We start from the raw sequence: 7,327 nt of genomic DNA, 5'->3' as shown, positions 1-7,327 counted from the left end.
TGATGATGATCTTCGTCGGGCCATCACCGATGCACACGAGAGATGCGAAACGAGAAAACGAGAAGCGAAAGTTAAAGGGCATGTTAGATGATCACAAAAAGAAGTTATACCCAAATTGCGAAGATGGCAACACAAAGCTCGGTGCCACCACAGAGTTGCTGCAATGGAAGGCGAGAGGCTGGTATATGTGACAAGCCATTTGAGAAGTTATCGAAAATAATGAAGAGGAGGTTTCCAAAGAATAACGAATTGCTCGACGAGTACGTACGAAGCAAAGAAGGTTCTCTGCCCTCTAGGATTAGAGGTGCTGAAGATACATGCATGCATTAATGACTGCATCCTCTACCGCGCCGAGTATGAAAATTTGGAAAAATGTCCGGTATGCACTGCACTTCGGTATAAGATCAGGCGAGATGACCCTGGTGATGTTGAGGGCGAGCCCCCTAGGAAGAGGGTTCCTGCCAAGGTTATGTGGTATGATCCTATAATACCACGGTTGAAACGTCTGTTCAGAAATAAAGAGCATGCCAGGTTGTTGCGATGGCACAAAGAAGACCGTAAGAAAGACGAGATGCTTGAGACACCCCGCTGATGGGTCGCGAGTGGAGGACAATCGATAGAGAGTTCCCGGATTTTGCGAGATGACGCGAGGAACTTAAGGTTTGGCCTAAGTACGGATGGAATGAATCCTTTTGGGGAGCAGAGCTGCAGTCATAGCACTTGGCACTGTAACTCTATGTATCTATAACCTTCCGCCTTGGTTGTGCATGAAGCGGAAGTTCATTATGATGCCGAGTGCTCATCCAAGGCCCAAAGCAACCCGGCAATGACATTGATGTGTACCTACAGCCATTATTTGAAGAACTCTTACGGTTGTGGAGCAAACCAGGTGTACATGCATGGGATGAGTACAAACAGGAGTCATTTAACCTACGAGCGTTGCTTTTCGTGACCATCAATGATTGGCTCTGCTCTTAGTAACCTTTCGGGACGGACAAACAAGGGATACAATGCATGCACGCACTGTTTAGATGAGACCGAAGGTGCCTATTTGCATAAATGTAAGAAGGTTGTGTACACGGGGCATCGTCGATTTCTTCCAAAGAGGCACCCCGTCAGAAAGAAAGGCAATCATTTCGGAGGTGAGGCAGATCGCCGGGTGAAGCCTGAACTCCGTACCGGTGATGCTTTACTTGATATGGTGAAGGACCTAAAAGTAATCTTTGGAAAGGGTCCTGGCGGCCAATCTGTTCCGAATGACGACGTTACCGGACACGCACCCATGTGGAAGAAAAAATCTATATTTTGGGATCTACCCTATTGGAAAGTCCTAGAGGTCCGCTCTTCAATCGACGTGATGCACGTGACGAAGAATCTTTGCGTGAACCTGCTAGGTTTCTTAGGCGTGTATGGGAAGACAAAAGATACACCGAAGCACGGGAGGACCGAGTATCGTATGAAAGTCCCAAAAGACAAGCAAGAACAGGATTACAAGGATACGGGGAGTCGCTTAAGTCCCGCCGGCTACGCTCTTACCAAAGCGAGAGAAGGATATCTTTTTTGAAGTCCTTTACGGTATCAAGGTCCCGTCCGGCTTCTCCTCCAATATAAAGGGAATTATAAATATGGAGAAGAAAACATTCCAGAACTTGAAGTCGCATGACTGCCACATTATTATGACGCAGTTGCTTCCGGTTGCACTGAGGGGGCTTCTGCCGGAAAATGTTCGAATACCCATTGTGAAGCTATGTGCATTCCTTAATGCGATATCTCAGAAGGTAATCGATCCAGCTAGTCTTCCAAGGTTACAGAAGGATGTGGTGCAATGTCTTGTTAGCTTTGAGTTGGTGTTTCCACCATCTTTCTTCAATATTATGACACATCTCCTGGTTCACCTTGTCGAAGAGATTGCCATCCTCGGTCCTGTCTTTCTACACAATATGTTCCCCTTCGAGAGGTTCATGGGGGTCTTAAAGAAATATGTTCATAACCGTGCTAGGCCAGAAGGAAGCATCTCCAAGGGCTATGGAACAGAGGAGGTCATCGAGTTCTGCGTTGACTTCATTCCTGACCTTAAGTCGATTGGTGTTCCTGAATCGCGACATGAGGGGCGACTAAGTGGAAAAGGCACGCTAGGAAGGAAATCAATGATATGTAGGGACGGCAATTCTTTCACTCAAGCACACTACACAGTTCTACAAAGTTCCACCTTGGTGGCCCCGTATGTCACTGATCACAAGAATATTGTGCGCTCGGAACATGCAGGGCAGTCCGAAGACTCGGATTACGCATAAACATATGCGGACATTCGGCGGTTGGCTCCGAGAACATCTCATGAATAACAACAATATTGTAGATCAGTTGTACATGTTGGGCTGGGTCACCATCTTCGACTATAGTGACTTTCCGAGGGTACGAGATAAATGGAAATACCTTCTACACGTTCGCCCAAGATAAAAAGAGCACCAACCAAAACAGTGGTGTCCGCATTGATGCAACAAACACTAGCGAGTGGCCAAAAGGACACATATTATGGTTACATAGAGGAGATATGGGAACTTGACTATGGACCTTCTTTTAAGGTCCCTTTATTTCGGTGCAAATGGTTCAAGCTGGATGGAAAAGGGGTAAAGGTAGACCAGTCGTACGGAATGACAACGGTGGATACCAACAATCTTGGTTACGAGAGACGAACCATTCGTCCTAGCCAATGATGTGGCTCGGGTTTTCTATGTGAAGGACATGTCCTCTAGACCGAAGAAAAGAAAACATAAGGAAACGAGCTCATCCGATGAGCCAAAGCGTCACATAGTTCTTTCGGGGAAAAGAACCATCGTGGGAGTCGAGGACAAGACGGACATGTCAGAAGATTATAATAAGTTTGCTGAAATTCCGCCCTTCACAGTGAACATTGATCCAACCATCGCGTTAAATGCTGAAGATACTCCATGGTTACGGTCGAAGCGATCATAATGTACCTTGAGCTCATACTGTGAAGCGTTTGTTGTGATATGTATCAGTAACATTGGTCGTTTGAACTAAATGCAATTATCCAAGTTTATTATTTTTCTAGATACACATGTTTGCAAATTTATCCTCACCTACTGGTTGTTGGGTGTATATATAGTAGCAGCTTCCGAGCGGGACTTGCGGGAAGAGTTACTCGGGCGGTGTGTGCCTCCAGATAATCCCCTCCCCCCAGATGAAACCACCCCAGAAGGCAAATAACAGATAAAGGGGTATATAAACTAATCAACCGTCTTTAGCACCGGTTCCAGCCATTAACCGGGATAAAACGACAACGACTTTATTGAAATTTAACAAGATACGGTAACTAAACTTAAACTAAAATAACAACTTCTACTAGTTCTTCCGCGCATCCGTCTCGCCCTCCTCGGATGCCGCCTCCTGCCGTAGCTCCTCCTCACGACGACGCTTATGCATCTCCTCACTATCCGGATCCATCACACGCGGCCGCTTATGCGGTTCCCGGAGACTCTGCCTCTCAAATGCTTCTATGGTAGCCGCTAGCGCTGCCTCCTCCCACTCCTCTATCTCTGCGAGCTGCGGGTCCACCTCATCCGGTGCTGCCCTCCTGGTTGCCGCCTCTTGCCGCAGCAGCTCCTCCCACTCCTCTATCTCCGCGAGCTGCGGGTCCACTTCCACCGGCGGCGGGTGCGGCTTTGGGGGCATTGTGCAATGGGCTAGGGTTTGGTGATGAGTGAAATGGGAGACACGGGGGCGTACTATTTATAGAGGGCGTTTAGGCGGGAAATCTCCGCGCTGCGCGTCGTGGCGGGAAAATATCCCGCGCGGCGTCGTGCCGCAGAAAATGTCCCGCGCGGTGTCGTGGCGGGAACATATCCCGCGCGGCGTCGTGGCGGAAACCCGCGCAGCGTCGTGGCGGAACTCGATCCGCGCGAATCGGGGAAAAAAGGCGGGAAGAAAGCAAAAAATTTTAGCCAAAATTTGACCCTTTTGCACCGGTTCGTGGCTGGAACCGGTGCAAAAGGGTCTTTACACCGGTTCCAGCCACGAACCGGTGCAAAAGGGTCGCAGTATAACTGCCCCCGCGCGCCCCTTCTTCTCCACTTCGCGCGAGGACAGAAATACAGGGGAAACTCTGCCCAATTTTTTCCCCGGCCGCGCCGCCCGCCCGCCCGCGCCGCCCGCCCGCCCGCGCCGTCGCCGGCCGTCGCCCGCCGCCCGCCCGCGCCGTCGCCGCGCGCGCGCGCCGCCGCCAGCCCGCCCGCACGCCGCGCCCGCGCGCCGGCCGCCGCCAGCCCGCCCGCGCCGCGCGCCCTGCTGCTCGGCCTCCTCCGCGCGCCGCCGCCGGCCCCGCCACTCCGGCCGCGCGCCCGCCCTCCGCCTCTCCGCGCCGCCCGCCCGCCGCCTCTCCGCGCCGCCGCCGGCCCCACCCCTCCGCCGCGCGCCGCCAAGGTGAGGCCGCACCCCCGGCCCTCCTTTTTTTCTTTTTTAGTTAGATTTTAGTAGATTTTAATTACGGTTTTGTTAGAATTAGTTAGATTTTGTTAGATTTTTGTTAGGTTTTGTTAGAATTAGTTAGATTTTAGTTTTGTTAGAATTAGTTAGATTTTAGTTTTGTTAGAATTAGTTACATTTTTGTTAGGTTTTATTAGAATATTTGTTAGGTTTTGTTAGATTTTAATTAGTTAGGTTTAAATTTGTTAGTTTTAGTTAGAAAATTTAGTTCGAGATTTTAGTTAGGTTATTTAGTTAGAAAATTTAGTTATTTAGTTAGAAAAAAGTAGTAAGTACTTTATTAGTATGTGTTAGAAAAAAGTAGTAAGTACTTTATTAGTATGTGTTAGAAAAAAGTAGTAAGTACTTTATTAGTATGTGTTAGACAAAATTTAGTTAGTTTCATTCATATTCATAAGTACTTTATTATTATATTTGTTAGTTTGCATACGATGCCGCGGCCTCCGCGTCCTGGAGCTAGGACAGTTTTAGAGGAGATGCAGCAGATGGGGAAGTCCGGGACTGGGCTCCGCCGGGGTGGCACTGGGAGGTGTTATCTTCTGGGGCGCGCACCTTGGTGCGGAATCCGGGTCCCGTCGTCGACCCGGATATTCTCTGGTGGAGGTCTTATGGGCCACGTTCGTTTCAGAGGGAGCCGGCCCCGCCGGAGGAGGTAGCTCAGCGCATTGAAGCGGAGGACCAGCACGTTCGCCGTTACATGTATGCGTTAGACAACATGTATAGGGGCGGATGGAGCGTTATGCAGGGATCTCATGTTAGCTATGCTCCCGTTGTTGTTCCGTGGCTTTGGGGGCACACCCGAGCGCGGCTCGGGACCCGGTCGGCGCCCTCTAGGACCCGGTCTGCGCGGTTGAGTGTTTGTAGTAGTGATTGATGTATTATCGATCTATGTATGCATGTAACTGCACTATCCGCTTTCAGCACTATTATTGATCATGTATTGAGCATTATTCTTAATTACTTGTAAGTCTTTGCGAAACTTGTAAGTCTTTGCAGAATAATCTAGCTTCGTTGTGTTTATAGCATTAGAATAACTTTTAAGTCTTTGCGAAACTATGGAAAGAGACCTAGAACAAGAATACCTCGTCGAGGAGATTATCCGTGATGATGACGATATCACCTCTCTTTACCTAAACCAATCCGGCGAGGGAGACGAGCGAACCCGAGAGACGGCTCGATGAGGAAGATAAGCAAGACCACCGTGGAGACGACTCCGGTGAGGGAGAAGGTGACGACTGCGAGGAGAAGCTCACCACGCCGAGGTATATATATTAATTAACCAAGCCTACGAGATATGTGCATATACATATATTAACGTTGTTTCTTCTTTTAGACCTCTCAATCAACACACTCTACCGGCGAGAACTAAACGAGGCGCGGCCGAAAAGATGGAAGAGCATGAAAGGTGCGTCATCACGGAAATCGCTATAGACGGCGAACCGATTTCTCCCAAGGATCACGCAAAAAGTTTGTAAGTCAATGTGGAGTTATTGTTAGGGACACCATCCCGATCACCACTCAAGAATGGAAGAAACCTGCAAAGGAGGACGAAGGAGTTACTTACGTCGATACGAGATGCAAAAATCTGATGTTTAGGAAACTCATGGTAAATTTCACATTTCCGGAGCCGACTGACTACGATAGTGATAATAAAAGGCCGGACCACGAGGATCCCGAGTTGAATAGCATACAACGAAGAGTCAAGAAGTGGGCTCTTAAGAAGATGGCAACGCAGTTCAACGACTACAAGAAGAAATTGGACAACTCCTTTGTCAAGAAAAAGAAGACTCCAGATTTCAACGGCCCCTATGAGAAGATAAAAGACCACTGGGAGGCATTTGTGAAGTACAAGACATCGGAGAGGGCAAAGACAAGGTCAGACACCAACAAGAAAAATGCTGCTAATAAGATGTACTTCCATACCATGGGGCGAGGAGGCTACAAGGCTGGCAGACCTAAGTGGGAGAAATGGGAGAATGACCTAATTAAGAACGGGATCCAGCCAGAGGTACGGAAATGGAACCAGCGGTCAAGGGATTGGTTTTACGCGCATGGGGGCACGTTGGACGCACAAGGGTTCTGCATATATACACAAAGACATCGGGAAAACCCACTTCCCATCGAAGCCTTTAGAAATGCTGCAAAGGAAGTTGAAGAGGGGAAGTTCCGTCCCGAAAGAGAGAAGGACCAGCTCACACGCGCCCTTGGGAATCCTGAACACCCAGGACGAACACGAACCATACCAGGTGGCAAGCCGTGGTGTATTGGGTTTCTGCGAAACGAAGAAATATCCCGATAGAAGCCGTCGGAGGCAAAAGGATGTGGTTCAAGAACGCGTTGCTAAGCTAGAGGAGCAAGTGAGGATGATAATGTCGGGCTCGATCACGGTCACCCAACCTCAACCTAATCCGCGGATAGAAGAAGTTGCATTCGATGCTACCGGCCGGGGATCTCGGCGGAAGAGCAGCGTGGCTTCCACGGAGCTGCCTGGTGATGATGCGGATGTGGATCCGCGAGATGGCTCCTCCCTCCCCTGTGGATCCGCGGATGCCTTCGATCTCTACCACCGTGGACTTTATCACAGAGTCGACACCTTGTGAGCTACATTTCCAAACGATGGGCTACTTAACGCTCAAGGCGGCGATCGGCTATGTCTTACCGCCGGTGCACGATCAAAGATATCACTTCAAGCCGGTTCCACCTGGATACGCTGTTGCCGGGGTGGATCAAGTTATGGATGGGTATGGGCCGCCGAGGCTTGACCACCCTGCCGGTGAAGGGGATTTGCTAGAGCTGGGAGAGGCCAAGAACACTACGGTTCTAT

This window comes from Lolium rigidum, chromosome 6, assembly GCF_022539505.1.
Source record: "Lolium rigidum isolate FL_2022 chromosome 6, APGP_CSIRO_Lrig_0.1, whole genome shotgun sequence".
Lineage (NCBI taxonomy): Eukaryota > Viridiplantae > Streptophyta > Magnoliopsida > Poales > Poaceae > Lolium > Lolium rigidum.
Note: the sequence above shows the minus strand (reverse complement) of the source record.